The sequence below is a fragment of the Tupaia chinensis genome, unplaced genomic scaffold (genome assembly GCF_000334495.1).
Source record: "Tupaia chinensis unplaced genomic scaffold, TupChi_1.0 Scaffold000093_1, whole genome shotgun sequence".
In the NCBI taxonomy this organism is placed as follows: domain Eukaryota; kingdom Metazoa; phylum Chordata; class Mammalia; order Scandentia; family Tupaiidae; genus Tupaia; species Tupaia belangeri.
In genome coordinates, this window is record NW_006159555.1 from 5,909,954 (window position 1) to 5,929,719 (window position 19,766).

Below are 19,766 nucleotides of genomic sequence, written 5' to 3' on the forward strand. Positions count from 1 at the left end.
CTTTCCCTATTATCTCATCTAAGTTAACATAATGGATACCCTTGTAAAATCTGAGCCTCATTGTACAGTGCATACTTTAAACTTTATCAATGGTGCTTTTTTTGAAGTGTGATCAATTTACTTATTTTGTACCTGTTTAAGTTTTCTGTCATTCCTCCTAAAAGTGCAGTATCTCCTTTTTCATTTAAATCTGTATTTGTGGACATGAATTTTGTCCATTTCCTATGGACCCTACAGGGTCATCCTCGACTGGTGTAGGGTAGACCACTGGGTAGACCACTTATGAACAAGTCATCCCTTCATCACTATCATTTTTGTCTGAAACTTGTGAAGCAGGCTGGAAGCTGGCATATTCCTTCCTAGAACACCTACCTCTTTAATAATAAGATTTCATGTGATTGCTCAGTTTCTTGGTCTTTCTGAGGGCATAAGTGACGCAGTCGCATGTCTCCCATTAGCTGAATTAAATTAGAAACTTAGTTTCTGGCCGTGCTGCATCTTTTTTGGAAATCCCTGGGTTTCTAATCCCTTTCTTTGTAATTTTAGGTGGCGAAAAGAAAGCAGCACTTACAAATCTCTCATTCAATTCAACAACAACTATAATAATAATAATGATGATGATGATAAAAAAAAAAAATCTGTTGTCGTGCTTTGTAAATAACCACTAGCCAAGAAAGAAAAGGTAAAAAGCTATGAAGACTTCTCAAGGAAGACAAAGCTAACACATCACACACATATAAGACAATGAATTATGGCTAGAATTTACGGGGCAAAAAAGCCCCAGAAGTAACTTAGCTTTCCCTTTAAATGTATAGTAATATCCTCCTTACCACTGCCTATGTTATTAGTATTAATAAAAATAATTTGTAGCCATCATACTTTATGTATAACATTTGAACATGCTGAGACGAAGTTGGAAAGGACCAAAATGACTTTAAGAAACAGATTGTCTGGAAGTAATCACATATTACTTTTCACATATATAATGCAGAGAAAAGTATGTATATATAAGTCTGGCAGTGGATTTTCAATATGCCAATAATTTTTCCCAATCACTTTGGGGTTCGCAAACTAGAAGAAATATTTAATTAAATATAAGATTAAAGAAAAGAAAATCACCTGTCATCTTGGTCTAAAGATGATAAATGTTAAGGCATAAAATGGTACTTCATTCCATCCTGATATACAAATAAAATAAGCTCAGTATTTACCTCATCTGATTAAAAATCCACTGGACACTTTAGAAGCCCAAGCCGCTCATGATGTAGCTTTCCAGTGGCATTCTTCAATTTCTGTGAATAACAAGAAAGTGAAAGAGAATGTTCAGAGCAATATATGTCTTGGCAAAATGATGGTGATTAACTACGCAATTTTATTATCACTCTATACTGCCATTTAAAAAGTACCTCCTTATATATTGCTATTATCATAGCTTTTGTGAAATGTACAATACAGCAAAGAAAATTATGTCTGTCTGGGACTTCCAAGGGATTAAATAGACTTCAGATTATGAAGCACAACAAAACATCAAACAACTCAATTGCATGTTATTTTACTGGGAAAGTCTGTGTACTATGAAAACGAAATAATTTGTAATTGGAATGTTTTATTATTATATATACATCACCACAAAAACCTTTTTCTACTTATAACACTGAGATAAGAAGTAGACATTTTGGTTCCTTATTCAGTCTTTACCATCGACTACTTTAACTAGAGTTTAGCAAGTAGTATTACTTTATACACCATTATTTCCTTGGGGAAAATCATTGTATGACATACAATGACACACAATGATAGTAAATATCACTGATATGCAACACTGTAGGCATCAACTTATCAAATGAATCACTATCATTTCTCACTTTTATGAATCTTTTTCCAGAAAACTTATGAGACATAGATAAATAATACAATTATCTGTTATATATACAGTAAAATGATTCCATAATAAACTTGATCAATCTGTGAACTTTTCCTTAAAAAAGGTATATTTTCCCATCAATTTGCTAAAAGCAGAAATAAAATAATAGACAAGATATATGAGTATTTTTTTGCTGCCTTTGTCACTTCTTTAGATTCCCTGAACCCAAACATACTATTTAGGAAGGTTGAGAACTGCATTATATTCTTCTTCTATATCCCATCATTTCAAGACTCACACATGCAGTGTTAAATTTAGGTACAAGTCTCAATGAATCAACACTGTAGACATCTGTCCATCCTCCCCTCTTTGTACACATTTCTAATCCATTAAGTGCCAAAGAAAGTTAAGGTATGAAAAAAAGAAATAGTAGGAAAATGGTACTTTTTGACTGGGAAATATAATTGTACACACATAGCAGATTAGGACAGAAATAAATAAACATCTGAAGGGAACATATGAGGCCAAAATTTAGGTGCTGGATTCATACAAATTATATTACCAATGTTTGTAAAAGCAGCTATCAGTAACTAAACATATATCTTCCTATTATGTGCTTTGTCTCTAGTCTGCTATTGGATTTTATAATGCACATGGAAGAAAAGAGCTTTCTAGCCCAGTACATTCTGTATAATGAATAACATATCACTTTAGAGTCTAGAAAGATCCTAAAAGTTACTTTACATTAGAAGTAAGTAGATTTTGAAAGAGCATCAACCACTTTTAGCAATATAGGGAGTATTAGAAAGTTTTGAACAGTGGAACGTGAGGCAGAAAAGGCAGATGACCAGGAATAGTTGCATAGTACTTTATGAATTTCTAAGTAGGCTGAAGAACTACCCTGCTTTCCTGAGAATACAAGAATTTCTTCAATGCCTGGTCATTCACATGTTTTTCTCCTTGTCCTCATTTAATGACTTATAAATCTATTGCAAACAACTACAAACCTTTTTTTTAAAAATGACTCCCCCCCTTTAGGGAACATGCACTCACTGGAAGAAAGCGAGATAGCAAGACAGACACATTTGCTGGAAGAGAGCGAGACAGACACAGTGAGATGAAAAGCGAGAAATCAACCCCCAGGGTAGATGGACATGCAGCAATCCCTTCTTTTCCATTCTCCTCCAGGATCTTGGGTACACATGCACACATGCCAGCTTGGGTTTCAAGCCATTGGGTCTGGGACTCAAACCGAGGTTGGCCATGTGGAAGTACAGTGAGGTAACCACTACAGTATCTGCTGATCGCAACTTTATTATTTATTTATTTTTATTGTAGAGGTTTTTGCCATAGGGCAAAAAAAGAGGCACTTGATGGGGAGAGAGAGAGAGAGAGACAGAGACAGTGAGAGGGAAAGTGAGAAATCACCCCCCAGAGGGGATGGCAACAACTCAATCCCTTCTCTTCCATTCTTCTCCTGGGAACTTGGGGCACACATGCAGATGCACATGATGCGAGTTTCAGTCCACCAGGCCCAGGACTCAACCTTGGGTCAGTCATGTTGGAGACCAGCAATGTAACACTAAGCCATCTATCTGCTGGCCTCTCCAAACCTTTTTTGAAAGCTCACTGAGGCAAGTGCTGTGATAAGTGTCTTCATACATTTCTCTGATTCAGTCAGTAAAGTATGTACAGTGTCACATTTTGCAGATATATGCCATACTCTTACATATTATATATTTTAGCACAAAGATCCTAAAGTGGGCCCAGCTGCAGTAATGTGTGATAGTTGACACTACTACTGAGGCCATGTGGGAGGCCTAACTTCAGCTCCTGGCTCACTCTAAAAGCTGGGTGTAGTAGTACACACCTAGAGCTACAACAATCAGAAGCCAGAGGCAGAAGGACCATGACATTATGAGACCCTGTCTGAAAAAAAAAAATCTTAAGTTGGAAGTTGCATGTTCCATTAAAAAAAAAAAAAAGTACTATTTCTAACTAGTTACATTTCCTGATTTAAAAAAAAAATTACTATTTCTAACTAGTTACATTTCCTGATTTTTTTTAAAAAAAATTCTTTTATACATTCTACCATTGCATATCATTACAGCTTGTAAAATGAATTTTCCCAGGATAAATACACTACATATTAGTCCAGTTAAAGGTATTATAATACATGTTATCATCAGCAGATAAATTTTCCATTTTTGTGTCTCTTAAATATTTTGCTTCTTTTCTCCCTTAACTCTCAACTAATTATGTTTTAAATTCTATAGTTTTTCATAAAAAAAAAAAAACATTTATTTATTTATTTAAATTTGACAGAGGGACAGAGAGAGAGGAACGGAAAGAAAGAAAGCAAGCCACCAGGTCTGGGACTTGAACTACAGTCACTCATGTGGGAATCCAGCACCATTAAGTACCACGCCTCCTGCCAGCCCCATCTACTATAGTTTTTAACTTGCTTAGTGGTTGAGGTGGTTAGATCCCACCTGACTGACTTTACAGTTTGAGTCCTGGACATAGAAGTTTGAGAAAAAAATGCTGGGTTCATGTCTGTGAGTGCCCAAAATTTTTATAGGAGAAGGGATTGTGGCATGGCTGTCCCCCTGGGGTGGTGATTTCTCACTTTCCTTCTATTTCTATCTGTCTCTGTCTGGCGTGCCCATACGGCCTATAACAAAAAAAAAATGTTAAAAAATGTTTTTGAAAGTACAAAATGTTAATCGAAAATTTATAAATGTATATAGAATATAAAAGTTATTAAAATCCATTAACTAGCTGTTCAAAACTTGCATTTTAGCATTCCATTGTGTATATGGGAAATGATCCTGGAACCTTACAATATCTTTTGTTTATGATCACATTTAAAGATTATAGATATGACATATTTAGGAAGAAGGAATGTATATTGTATCTCTAATTCTAATCTGGAATTTCTTAAATTTTTGGAAAAATACCATTTTAATAAAGACTCAATGTCATATGAAGGGCTGAAAAATGAGCTATGTTAGTAAAGCAAATAGTACAAATGCAAAAGAAGCAATGGACATGTGGGGTGTGCATACCCAAAATCCCAAAAGGAAGGAGTGACACAGGAGAAGAGATTGTGGCGTAACCATTCCCCCATGGAAGGTGAAGTGCTTTCACCTTTTCTCTTTATCATTCTCCAGTGAAAGCACACATACTCTGGCCAATTGAAAAGAAAGAAAGAAAAGCAGCAGGAGCTGCATAAAAGGGGTTGAAAAGAGACTGTTTAAACACACAAAAGTTTGCAACAGATAAGTTAGTGGAAAAAGAAGATGGAAGGAAGAATATGTTGATAAAATTATATGTATTTGTAGAATGTTTTCTTTTTACTTTTTTTTTTTTTTTTGAGAGGTTTTTCACTATTGGGCGCATGCACTTGCCAGACAGACAGAGAGAGACATAGAGACAGAAAGCGAGAAATCACCCCCCAGGGGGGATGGTCACGCCACAATCCCTTCTCCTCCATTCTCCTCTCAGGATCTTGGGCACGCACACACGCACACGCACCTAGCGTTGAGTTTTAAGCCACCGGGTCCGGGACGTGAACCACAGTCGACCACGTGGGAGTCCAGTGACATAGCCATTACACTAACTGCTGGTTCTCTAGAATGTATTCTTGAGGAAGAGTTAAAGGAACATAATTATCTAAGTAGATCCTAGTATGAAGGAAGGGAGTAGCTAGTTCTGTGGGGTCTAGACATAGGGGCACCAGTCACATTTGAGAAGGTTCTGATCACATCACCTCCCAAAAGCCTCATCTTCTAATACTATCACCTCTGCAATTAGGTTTGAATATGTGAATTTTGGAGAGACATGGCCATTCAAAATATACCATCTTCCCTGCTGGGCCATAAAGTCACTCCTGTGAGCAAGAAATAACTGTAAGTTCTGGGCTTTTTAGTAGTGTGTATTACACAGCACAGGCGAAGCAGATCGAGGCCTGGAAACCTATACAATAGCCCTTCCTCATCTACTATTTTGTTTTCACTCGTTACACTTATCTGTGGTCCAAAAATGAGTGAGTACAGGACAGGACAATATTTGAGAAAGAGAAACCACATTTACATAACTTCTGTTAAAATAGTTACAGTTATTCTATTTTATTTCTAGTTATTGTTTGTTAATCTTTTACTATGTCCATGTTATAAACATAGTATATATACATAGGGTTTAGTCCTGTGTGTGGTTTCAGGCATTTACCACGGATTTGGACTATATCTCCCACAAATAGAGGGGACTACTATATATCTTTTTTCAAAAAAATAATTTGGCTTCTAAGTCAGATGTGTTTGTGAACTAGTATAAATATTAGCTGCCCCTCAACAGGAGAAAACCTAATGTTTAACTCATCTACAAAGACTTTATTATCAGCCATTTCCCCACAATATAGCAGGTATGGACTCCCACTTCTCAAGTGGTAGCTGAACATGAGACCAGGTGCCATGGGTGACTTGGGAGGAGGACGAGGTCTGGATGTGAGAATTACTGTAACTTTCCAGCATCAATCTGGGCAATAGGATTGTGCAAACCTGTGCAGTGTGTAGGTTGTTACATTTTTTCCTTCCAACTATAATTCATTGTTTCATCACTGTATTAAAATGGTCAGATCATTAAATCTTCCATGATTAGTTATGTCCTTCTAATCATTAGATAATACAATTCAAAGGTAAAACGGTTATGCTCTGTATATAGTCTGTAGCAGTGAGCTAGAATTAGCTGTGAATAGCACAAAAAAATAGTATTTCATATGTCTAAAAAATTTTTTTTCAGGACTTACTGGGTTAATAATGAATGATTAGAGGAAATAACTGGTGAGTTGTTGCTAAAAAGGAAGTCTAGGGACGAACAGATGGTGTAATGGCTAAGTTGCTGGACTCCCATGTAGTTAATCACAGTTGGCATCCTGAACCTGGTGGCTTCAAAGTCATGCTGGGTGTGTGTGTGTGCATGCCCAAGCTCTCTAGAAGTAAATGGAGAAGAAGGGATTATGGCATGGCCAATCCCTTGGAAGGTGATTTCTAGCTTTCTGGAAGGTGATTTCTTGCTTTCTGTCTCTCTGTCTCTCTTCTCTTCGGCAAGCACATGTTCCTTATAGCGAAAATCTCTTAAAAGAGCAAGTCTAAAGTTACAATGATGAGGCATCATTTTTTATATTAAATAGTGCAAATAAGCTGAGAAATTATGCCCAGATATAGCCCCAGATCATGTGATTAATTTGATCCTTTTGACCTAAATGATTTAGAGAAACTCCAGAAAACAATATTGGCAGTAGAATCAATATTATTTAGAGGAGAGAAGGAAAATATATATTTTTTAAAGTTTCATGGTAATTGATAGATATGGCTCAACTGACATGGGGCTAAACTCAGAAAAAAGAATGTGAAGAACTATACCTACAACATTTAGATTAAGCCACAAAATTTAAGGTGAGAATGTTGAGAATACAAAAGAAAGGGCGATCAATTCTATGTGCAATCATTTAGTAGACAGAAGATGGCTTCAAGCCATGTATAAAATAAAAATCTGCCCACATGCTTAGGATAGTCAATAAATTCATACCTGAAGTAGGTAGTATATCTAATAAAAAAACTGACAGCCAATCTTATAGTCATGACCATAATAATATTAGTGGAGAGAAAACAATGTTAAAGCACATCAATGAACATGCATAGCACTAACTTTAAGGGGATTCTTATTTCTATACTACAACCAGGGCTAAGTCTCCATTCAAACAAAAGCAAATCTAACTACAATGGCAGATATATGCAAATGCAATTTATAAAATACTGTTATTTGGTTTGTCCTCTTACACAATGCATAATCTCTAAGAATGAACAATGCTGTGGAACCAAAAGATGATACGGTGGTTGAGGCGCTGGACTGTCACATGGCTCTCCATAGAGTCTAGACCTGGTGACTTGAAGGTTACACTGGACGTTTGCATGCATGCCCAGAATTGCAGGAGAAGAGCAGGAGAGAAGGGATTGTGGCATGGTCATCCCCCATCAGGGAAGGATTTTTAAACTTTCCTTCTCACTGTCTCTCCCTGGGGAGCATACTTGCCCTATGGCAAAAAAAAACAAACAAACAAAAAAAAAAAAAAACCAACCCCAGTGCCTTAAATTAATTCAAACTGGAATAAATATATCATTTAGGTTTATGATGGCATTCTTCCTGAAGTATTAATAATACTTGAATAATACCTACCTACATTCTTAGTATTTCTAGGCATAGATATTAATTTATGTCTTTACCTATATAAGTATATTAGATAAAGCTTGAAAACCTCCGCATTACATGAAAGATTAGACATGTTAACCATTCTTTTCTGCCTCTGTCCTCCATATTTTGTAGCAATTCCCATACTTTATTTCAAGATGAGGGAAAAGGAAGAAGAAACTTTCAGGTATATAATATATAGCATCTTCTCCCAAAAGCAAAGTAATTCCCTCATTTATTGAAATATTTTATTCACCATTATTAATACTCAGTGTAGCATAATCTAGGGTATTAACACAGAGAAAATGAATCTGTAGGCCTTATCATGGTAAAATGTTCTGAGCAATAAATTTCTCGGGTGATCCCGTAAGGCATTACACAGCATCATCTATGAACATCCACTTGGAGTTCCACCAACATTTCAGAGTTTAGATTTAGGCTAAAGAAATGGTCTACTCTACTTTAGGGACGGAGGGCCTCTCATATACTGAAAAGACCAAATGCTCTAAATTGTTACATGGCATCTGCATCTATATTATTACTATTTTCTCTTTTAGTTATAGAATAGCAAGAAGAAACAAAATAACATGTCTCCTACATGCCTACATATGATTCCTGGTGCTTTAAAACATTAATTTATTCATCATAAAATAAATCATGTGAGATAGGTAGTATCATAGTGCCAACCAACTTTACAAAGAAAAGTAGCTTAGAAAATGATACAGGGGCCAGTGGTTATGGCAACTGAACCCCACATGGCTAACTGTACGGTTTGGCTCCCAGATGCATGGCTTGAAAAATATGCTGGGTGGGGCTAGCAGGTGGTGTACTGATTAAGGTGCTAGACTCACATGTGTTTGATTGCAGTTCAAGTCCTGGGTCCAGCACTTTAAACTCACACAGTGTGTATGCACATGCATGCCCAAGATCTCCAGGGAAGAATGGAGGAGAAGGGATTGCAGTGTGGCTATCCACCCCGGGTGTGGGGGAAGGGCAGTAATTTCTCATTTTATGTCTCTCTATCTTTCTCTGTCTCTTCAGCAGGCACACATGCCCTTGAGCAAAAAAATCTCTAAAAAGAAAAAAGAAAAAAGAAAGAAGGAAAAATACACAGGGCAGTTTTGTGGCTGTGCCTAAAGTACTGAGAGAAAAATGAAGAAAAAGGTATTATGATGTGGTAATCCCCGTGGGGGAATGATTCCTCTTCCTCTCTTTTTTATTATTTATTATTTTTTTTGTGAGCACATATGCCCTAAAATAAATTTAAGAAAAAGAAAAAGAAAGTGATATAATTTTTTTTCAAGGTTATTGATGTTTTCATTATTTTAAAATGCCTCTAAAGTATCAAGAGTGGATTGCTTTGGTCATGGAACTAGTGAGAACAAGTGATAAACTGAATACAATGGTGCTTCGTAAAACTTGAGAACTTGTAATTAGTGCAGCTGACCAGAGCTGGATGATTTAAGTGTCTTATTATCAACATTTCATGGTTGTTAAATAAAAGCATAGCCCTGAACAAAAGTCTTCCCGTTCTTTTTGCTTATTGTTTGGGCTGTTGTTTTTTTTTTTAAAGAATTGTTATTAAATGGCAATTCCAGAGTATGTTTTCAAGTAATATCAAAGTTTAGTCTTATATTAGACAATTTATAAAAATAAAATTTTCAACATTTTAAGTGACATATTTTTGCACAAAATACTAACTGGTTTAATGGACATTTCTAACAAGTTGACATCATAGAAATTATATTTTATGGAAACATTTATTCAACATTATTTTTTCTGTAAGTATAGAATAGAAAAAAAAATGAAATGTATCATTCACTGGATTTTAATTCTAATATCACAAAACATGTAATACTAAGAATTAAATTACATAGTTTATAATTTTAAAGTAGCAAATTACCTATATTATTTTCTGGGACAATAGAGAGAAGTTAAAGACAGGGAAAATGTACTCACTGAGGTATTTTGACCCTTTCATTATAGAACTTTTTAATATTAAAAACAAACACTTTCAATGTTAAAAAATTTTAAAACCATAAAGACAGTACTACTTGACTGAATCTCTCTATGGATTTCACTTAGAACACATTTCTTTAAACCATACCAAAGAAGAATCTAACACTTTTAGCACAGTATATTCTATTTTAGTATGAAATGCACATTTCCTGTTCTTCAATAGTGAAAAGCAATAATAAAAGAATGCATTTTTGATTCTTCTTTATTTTAAGTTACCTGGTTCTAAACTGCTTTGTTTGGTGACTCCCAATAGAATGAGGAGGACTTCACTTTGGATTGCTTTGGTAGGTTACGTTTCCTTTTGTTCTTGACTTTTTTAGAGATGTACACAATAGGAATATCAGCATTTTTATTTGCTTTAATCGTTCAAAACCCAAGAGTGAAAGCAATACACCATTATCTTTTTATTAGGTCAATCAAGTTTAAACTTTTCATTGTGTTTAAACTTAAAAAAAAAGTTGAAATTCCACTACAAATGGAAAATTTTGCAAGCAGAACACATACTTTCTTTGGTCTTAAAATGTATCTTTATAAAATCTATCGCTTTGAAATCACACATCACACTCCTCCCAACACACACACACTTTTTTGTGCCTTGAATACATTAAAATAACAATAATAGATCCAGCTGGTGGTATCGTGGTTAAGGTGGCTAGATAACATATGGTCAGCTTCATGGTTCGTATCTTGAACTTGGCTTGGAAAACATGCCAGGGACGTGTGTGTGTGCCCTAAATCCCAAGAAGAGAATGGAGGAGAAGGGAATTCAGTGTGGCCATATCCCCTATGGATTGCATTCCCACTTTTGCACTCTCTGGACAATACACACACCCCCTCTGGCAAACTATAATAATAATAATAATATTCACATAATACTTTCAAGTTACTAGTCATTGTTCTAAGTGCTGTATTGAAAAAATATTTTATATGAATGAATTGATAAAAAAGAAAATACGCATTGGTTTTTCTGTGGATCTTGGCTAAAAGTGCACGTTTCAACCCTGCTAAATGAAGAGACTAGTCTATATTCAGTACACATTTTCATTAGACTCACACCTCCTATTCCTTTCCCTCAACTACACCATTTAATATTTTCATGTAGTCTCTTGAGCCCTAGTCACCTGTATTCTATTTGCAACTGCCTATATTCATATTCATTAAAGTTGCCCTGTGCTAGAGTCACTTAATGAACTTCTCTAATGAAAAATATCCACGGTAATTCCATTTAATATAAGCACAATTCAACATAGGCTTTTGAGAGAAAGTATCATAACTCAGTATTGTAATTCTAATGGTGGTAACGTCAGGCAGAGATATAAACTAGAAATCCAGACCTGGAAGCCAATACCCTGGATTGTCCTGAGTTCTTTCTCTCTCACCTCCCCACATACAAACTGAATCTATCTACATATTTTCATGTACACTGCCAAACTGTTCCTTTTCTTCTGGATTATTGTCATGGTCTTCTGCTCTTGCTCTTCCAATTCACTCTCTATTTTTCAGCCAGAATTATTTAAAATATAAATTGAATCATGTCTCTCCATAAATGATTTCCCCTTGCATTTGAAGATTTTTTTTTTCTTTCTTTTCCAATCCTCAACCTAAAAGGCCCAGCCTGACCTGGTCACAGTCACATGACCTTTCTTAAATAAAGAAAAACAGTCGACCTCTCCAGCCCCAACCTCTGACCTGCCCTCCCTTACTTACCAGGCTCTATTTATGTCAAAATCTCATTCTATTTGAGGCTGGAAATACAGAGGGAACTTTGCTACTGTTAGAGCAATCCTCTCCCACTCTTTGTCTAGTCATTTTCTTCTCTCCTTAGGTTTTAATTTAAATGCTGTTAGTACTTCCAAATGTATGCCTTTTTCTAATGAGAGTCCCATTTGATATTTTATTGTGACTTCCTGAATTTTTCCTCTCTTGTCATTTCTCAGAATAATATACTGGTTTGGAACAAGATTTGTATATAGGCTTACCAAGTTCGGATCCTGAATGCACCACTTGCTAGACTGCGCTAGACTGCATGGCATTGAGAAAGCTATTTATCCTTGTCATGCTCCACTTTCCTTATGCATAATAAAAACAGGATGGTTGTGAGGAAGTGAGTTAATACAAGCAAGCACAAAGAACAGTGCCTTGTACATCAAGCACCCAATAAATGCAAACTATCATTATTCAGGGAGATTATATGTACCTGAGTAATTATGTGAATATATTTTTGTCTTCCTCATAAATGTGCAAAATAAACATGTACAGGAACTCTGACTACATTGCTATGATCACAAATTTGATTCTTCTAACAATTATTTGCTTAGAAAAAGCTCAATAAACATGTTTAATAAATTATTTGGATAAATGCATAAACCTGTTAATGCATAGAAGAAATAATGTTTTAGAAGACAAAAAACAGGGATGAGCCTTTTTTGGGGTAGGTGGTTTATGATGTCCATACATTCATGTATTATATTACAATTCAGATCTGAAGAAAACCTCAGTTTGTACCCATTCAACTGTTTCTCAATTCAAAGAATTTTTTTATAATTACTTTATTAATTAATTAATTAATTTATTTATTTATTTAATTTGACTAGAGAAGGACAGAGTGAGAGAGAGGGAAAGTGAGAAGACAAGCCTCCAGGTCTGGGATTCAAACCACAGTCAGTCATGTGGGAGTCCAGCGCTTTAACCTCTATGCCACCTCCCGGTTCCTCTCAATACAAAGATATTTGAGAAATGACTGCAAATTCCTAAAAAAATCTGCTTGGCACAACTTACCTCATTTCCTTTCAATACTAGTGTATTTGGTCATTAGTGAGCACAAAAACTGTGATGACACTCTGAAAATAATTCTGATGTAAAATTTCCATATTCAAAAAAGTCTGCACCATTATTTCAGCTGGAACATAGTTTCTTTGTGCCAGACTTTGCTCCAAAAAAGTCTTAACCTTGAGCTTTCCACATCATAACTCATCTAACTTTGCTTCTGATTGCCTTGAATTACTGTATTAAAATTGTTATCTTCCTTATTTATTTTATTTATTTATTTTTATTTTTATTTATTTATTTTTTTGTTACAGGGCTTTTGAGCTCACCGAAGAGGCAGTGAGAGACAGAGTGACAGAAAGTGAGAAGTCAGCTGTCAGGGGTGTTGGCCATGCCACAATTCTTTCTCCTCCTGGGATTTTGGGCATGTATACACACACATGCCCAGCATGAATTTTAAGCTGTTGGGTCTGGGACTCAAATTGTGCTCAACCACATAGGAGTTCAGCGACGTAAAAATTACACTATCTACTGGTCCTAAAATTGTTATATTCTAACACAGGATCAATGAGGATGTCCTGCTAATGGTTCTCATTAAACTATTGCTACTCTAATCCTCAAAAATAAATAAATAAATAAACAAACAACTCTCTACAAAAGACATATGAATAGCCAAAAAAAAGTGCTTGACATCACCTAGGGAGATGAAAATTAAAATCACCATGAGATATCGCCTAACCCCAGTCAGAATGGATAATATTCAAAAAATAAAGAATAACTGTTGCCAAGGCTGTTGAGAAAAGGGAACTCTCCTGATTCAAAAAATAAAGAATAACTGTTGCCAAGGTTGTTGAGAAAAGGGAACTCTCCTACACTGTCAGTGTGAATGTAAATTAGTCCAGCCACCATGGAGAACAATATGGAAGTTACTCAAATATCTACAAATAGAACTACCCTATGATCCAACAATTCCCTTCCTGGGTATCCAAAGGATAGGAATACGTTCAGTTGGAAAAACACTTGCACAATCATGTTTATTGTGGCATTATTCACAATTGCTACTACATGGAACCAACTCAAATGTTCATGAACAGACAAATGGATTGAAAAAGTTTGGCACATATATGCTAAAAATACTACTCAGCCATTAAAAAAAAATGAGATCTTAGCATTTGATAGAAAGTGGACAAATACGGAAGATTTATTGCTAAGAGGCACAAGCCAGAGTATGAAAGAGGCATTGCATGTCCCCACTTACACACCACACACACACACACACACACACACACATACACACCCCAAATATCAGCCCTCTGTGGCAGAAACTGAAAGATTGGACAGTATAAAAACTGGAGAGCAATGGTGATACTAGAGACAGTGTGGGATGAAAGTGGGAAATGGGGGAGTGCGAAAGGCAGGAAATCAAGGGGAAAAAGAAAGAAGCAAAATATTTAAGGAATAGAAAAATGGAAAATTATTCATTGATGATAATGTATATGGTAATATCTTTGACAGCCAATATATAGCATATTCATGATGGGAAAATTCATTTGGTATATTGTAATCATACACAATGATCAAGTAAAAAAATTAAATAATAAAAAAAGAAAAAATAATAAGGTTTTTACAGAAAAATAACATTAAATATTTGGGTGCCTAATCCTTTGACAAAAAAAATTATTCAGTTATGAGCACATACTTGAATGAGTGTGACATACAAAGAGTGACATATAAGAAGTTGTCCATGTTAAATGTACACAACAAATAAATTTGGAGACAAGTATGCTTGCGTGAAACCATTACCACAAACACACAAAATAATAATAACAAATCAGCAGTTTATAACCCTTAAAATTTCCATGTAAGTATATGCCCTGGCCCAAGGGGAAGGGCTCTGGATTGAGAAAGGAAAGAAAAGTAACTGATGTCTCTGTTGGAGAATGCCTCAGTTCTGAGCTGTTCTGTGCTCATTCTTTTATAGGGCAGGTTCTAAACAAGCCTCTCCTGGCCTTATCTGATTGATGTTCAGGTTTCTTCTATCTGTATCATCCTGAAGTGGATTACTTATGTCTTTGTTTAGGGCTTTCACATGCCCTGCAGTTATAGTGCAAATAGTGCAAAGACTGAATCCACTCTAAGGTGATCTCTGCAAGTATAGATTTAGGGATAAAAGTATGAAAAGACAGTGTGTATTATAAAACATCTTGTGTTGCCTTGCTTTGCTTTTGTAGGAATATTCATGTCATGCTTGCTTGCTTACTTTCTCTCTCTCTCCTTCTTTTCTTTATTTTGTTAAAAGGTATGTGTGCTCACCAGAGAGACAGAGAGAGAGAAAGAGAGAGAGGGAAAAGGAAAAATCACTCCTTAAGGAGGATGTCCATGCCACACAATCCATTTTCCTCTATTCTCTTCTCAAGATATCCGGCATGCATATCCAAACAGAGGGTGTAATTTTCAAGCTACTAGATCCAGGATACACAACTGGCCATGTGGGATCCAGCACCTTAGATCTTGTTGTTCCTTACATCTCTTAAACTTACTTCTTCTATAAAATTGAAATTGTTTAGCTTTTGCATTCATTTCTTCCATGAGAGAGAGAGAGACAGAAAGTGGTATCAAGAGAGAAACGCACTGACAGTCACCTTCAACAGGTTCTCATCTGTGATCCAACACCAGCATCAGCCAGTTCAACTTATTGCTTGTATGGTTGCACCTAGCATGTATAGGCAGGACTAAGGACAGGAACATGGAGCCTTCTCCTGTGAGACCAGCATCACAGAGGCTTGCCATCAACTAGCCCCATCTAAATGAAATTTTGAATTCCTTGACTAACATCTCCCCTCTCTCATCCCCTATCATCATCTTGGAAACTGTTCTACTCTCTACTTCTATGAGTTCAACATTTTTTAGATTCCACATGTTAGTGAGATCATTTGGTATTTTTCTTTCTGTCCATGGGTTATTTCACTAGTATAATCTCCAGATTCACTCACATTGTCACAAATGACAGAATTTTCTTCCCTTTTAAGGCTGAATAGATTTTCATTGCACATATATACCATATTTTCTTTATCTATTCATTCATTGAGAGAAACTTAGGTTACTTCCATAGGTTGGTTGATATGAATAATGCTACAATGAGCATGGGAGTACACATCTCTTTAACATACTGATTTCAATTCTTTTGGATATCCACTCAGTAGTATGATTAATGAACCATATGATAATTTTATTTTTAATTCGAGGAACCTCCAAACTATTTTTCGCAATGACTTCACTAATTTACAGTTCTACTGACAGTGTACAAAGGTTCCCTTTACTCTACATCCTTGCCAACACTTGCTATCTTTCATCCTTTTGATAACAGCCATTCTAGCAGATGTGAGGTGATATCTCATTATGGTTTTAGTTTGCATTTCTCTGATAATTAGTGATGAGCATTTTTTCACATACTGGTTAGCCACATGTATATCTTCCTTTGAAAAAAGTCTATTCAAATCTTTTGTCTTTTTTTTTAATTGAGCTACCATTTTCATGCTATTGAGTTGTATGAGTTCCTTACATATTTTTGAATATTAGCCCCTTATCAGCTATGTTTTGCAAACATTTCTCTCATTCCATAGGTTGCATTTTCACTCTACTGTTGATTGTTTCCTTAGTTATGCAGAAGCTTTTTAGTTTGATGTAATTCCATTTGTCTAGTTTCTTTTCTTTCTTTTTATTTATTTCTGCCAGAGAGTGCATGTACTTATGAGAGAGAGAGAGAGAGAACCTCCCAAGAGTGCCTGATCATGTGACAATTCCTTTTCTTCCATTCTGTCAGAATTTTGGAAAAGCAAACAAATATGCCCAGCATGTTTTTCAGGCTGCTGGGACTGGGATTTAAGCTACATTCAGCCATGTAGGATTCACTTACTATGCATAGCACTTAGCCACTGTGCTATGAGCAAGTCCTATTTTCTTTTCTTTTCTTTTTTTTTTTTGCCTGTGCTTTTGGTGTCATATCCAAATAATCACTGTCCAGACCAATGTCATGGAGATTTTCCCTTATGTTTTCTTCTAGTAGTTTTATTGTTTCAAGTCTTACATTTCAGTATTTCATCTCTTTTAAATTTATTTTTATATATTCCATCCAATTTTATTTATTTTTAAATAAAGAGCCAATTTTATTCATCTGAATGTGGATATTCAATTGTCCCCATTTATTTATCGAAGATACTGTTCTTACCCCTTATGTATTCCTGAGACCTTTGTCAAAAATCAACTGACTGTAAATGTATGGGTTTAGTTTTGGACTCAATGACTGTTCCTATGGTCTACATATTTGTTTTATGACACTGTCATGCTGTTTTGATTGTTATATTACTGTAACAGATTTTAAAGTCCGGTAGTGTAATGGTTCTAGCTTTGTTCTTTTTGCTCAAAATTGCTTTGGCAATCCAGGATATTTTGTGGTTCCATGAATATTTTAGGATTTAGGTTCCTTAATATCTCACAGCTAACAACTTGTACAATATTTTGGCAATCTGTGTGTTTAACCTTCACTTTACTTTTCTAATATCAAAGAAGAGATATTATTAGTTTTTATTTTTTAGGTTTTTGCCATAGGGAATTTTATCTTGCTGAAAAGAGACAGAGAGGAAAGGAAACTGAAAAATATGCTCCTGAGGAGATGGGCACACTGCATTCCTGTTTCTTCCATTCTCCTCTTGGAATTTTGGGTGTGCATGCACATGCTCCTGATGTGCTTTTCAAGCCATCGGGTCTGGGACTTGAACCATGGTCAGCCATGTGGGAGTCTAGTACCTTACCACAATACCACTTGCTGGCCCTATTACTGTATATTATTTAAGAGATGAGTTTCTGGAGTCAATTTGAATCGTGGATCAATTATAGTTTCTTCTGACAGAAATATTATACTGTAAAAGATATTGAACAATATTGCTCAATAATCCATCTATTCATTATGCATTTATTAATAAAAAATAATTTGGGAAGGGATTAAGACTTCACAGACAAGGATCAGTAGATGGTGTAATGGTTATGTCACTACAATCTCACATAGTTGACCATGGTTTGAGTCTCAGACCCAACGACTTAAAATTCATGCTGGGCATGTGTATGTGTGTACCCAGGATCCTAAGAAGAATGGAGGAGAAGGGATTGTGGGTGTGCCCATCCCCCCTGGGAGGGTGATTTCTTGCTTTCTATTTCTCTGTCTTTTTCTGTCTCTCCAATGAGTGCACACACCCTTTAGCAAAAATACCTCATAAAAAATGACTTTACAGACAAACAAAGAAAGGTGGTGCCCTGCAAAAACTCATATATTAAAAACTCTGTTGCTTCATATACATGAGAAAGTATTCTGATAAAGTTAATGGAAGGTCGGTAATCAGACAGTTATAATAAGAGACAACTACTTTTAATTTATTACTCTGCAAGAGGGACAAGACAGAAAAATACTACCCCACACTGTTATCTTCACGGTAGGCATTCAAACGCAATTAGCAAAATCTCTTATCAAGTCTTTACTACCATGATCTCAGCCTTTATTCAGAGTGCAAATAGAGAAGCATGTTAAATAAAAAATGGTAAAAAAAAAAAAAAAAGAAACAAGAATATGGAGACAGGTGTAATGTCCTCAATAGGAAAATGGACATCTGACTGTTGGAGCAAATGAACCATACTTAAAGAATCATAACTACATTAGCTGGGCCAAAGTCATAACTCTGAAAAAGTACTGTAATATATTCAGAGTATCTTCGCAAAATTTGTTTCCTTAACTATAATAGTTTAGAACAAGTAATATCTGAAAATTTTTGAAATAATAATCTACAATATAGAACAGAAAGGAGAGTGTAAACTGGAGACAAATAAAAGTCATTTCCAGTGAAATTTATGATTCAATCAACCACAAAGTAATTTTAATCTAGAGACCCATAAAATATTCTGATTTCAAATCATATTTGAACAGATAAAGAAGTAGAGATGAAGGGGGGCTGAGAGACTTAGTTTTTTCTCAGAGGACACAGCTGATGATGCTTGACTATAATGGTTAGAGTCTATTAAATCATTTCCTGAAATAGCTGCTCTCTAATCCTATATTCTTTCCAAGAAAGGAGAGGTGCCACCCTTTCTGAGAAATGGGTCTGCAAATTCATACCATTCTGTTTTGATGCTGCTGCTCAGTCATCTGTAATTTAAATCATGGCAGCACTATGACTTGAAAGTAAATGGAAAGGGGCTTAGGGAACCCAACTACAATGACCTTTAAGCCTAACCTTCCATCTTCCTGGACTGGGTCTGACTTATACATCTACGCCCTTATCAAATCTTTGCTAGGTAATCTATTGATAGAAGAGTTATAACTGAGGGACAAGCAGTTGATGTAATGGCTATGTTGCTGGACTCCCACGTAGTCAACTGCGGTTCATGTCCCTGACCCAGTGGCTTAAACTCACACCAGGCATGTCTGAGTGCATGTGCCCAAGATCTCTGGAGGAGGACGGAGGAGAAGGGATTGTGGCGTGGCGTGACCATCCCCCCCCTTGGGAGTGATTTCTAGCTTTCTGTCTCTCTGTCTCTCTCCGTCTTTCTGGCGAGTGCACATGCTCCATAGCGAAAACCTCTCAAAAAAAAAAAAAAAGTTATAACTGAAATCTGTATTCTTTTTTTATGGGTCATGTTTTAGGCTTTTTACATTGTTCTTATTAATATGGGATATTGCTTAGGGATCTTGAGGAGCTTTTAATTTACTTTCTTGAAACTTTTCTTTATATCATTATTCATTCTGTCAGGTACTTTTTTTTTTTTTTTTTTTTTTTTTTTTTTTTATAGGGTGCATTGCCTTGCCAAACAACCAGAACAC

General features: G+C 35.7%; 1 protein-coding gene across 1 annotated transcript in view; it reads right to left on the bottom strand.

Annotated features, from left to right (window-relative positions):
* The window catches only part of LINGO2 (leucine rich repeat and Ig domain containing 2), a 1,055,580-nt gene that overhangs the window by 737,467 nt on the left and 298,347 nt on the right, over positions 1-19,766 (bottom strand). The window contains exon 2 of the mRNA XM_027769796.1: positions 1,212-1,292. The gene's annotated coding sequence lies outside the window, so the exon portion shown is untranslated. The remainder of the gene's footprint in view (positions 1-1,211; positions 1,293-19,766) is intronic.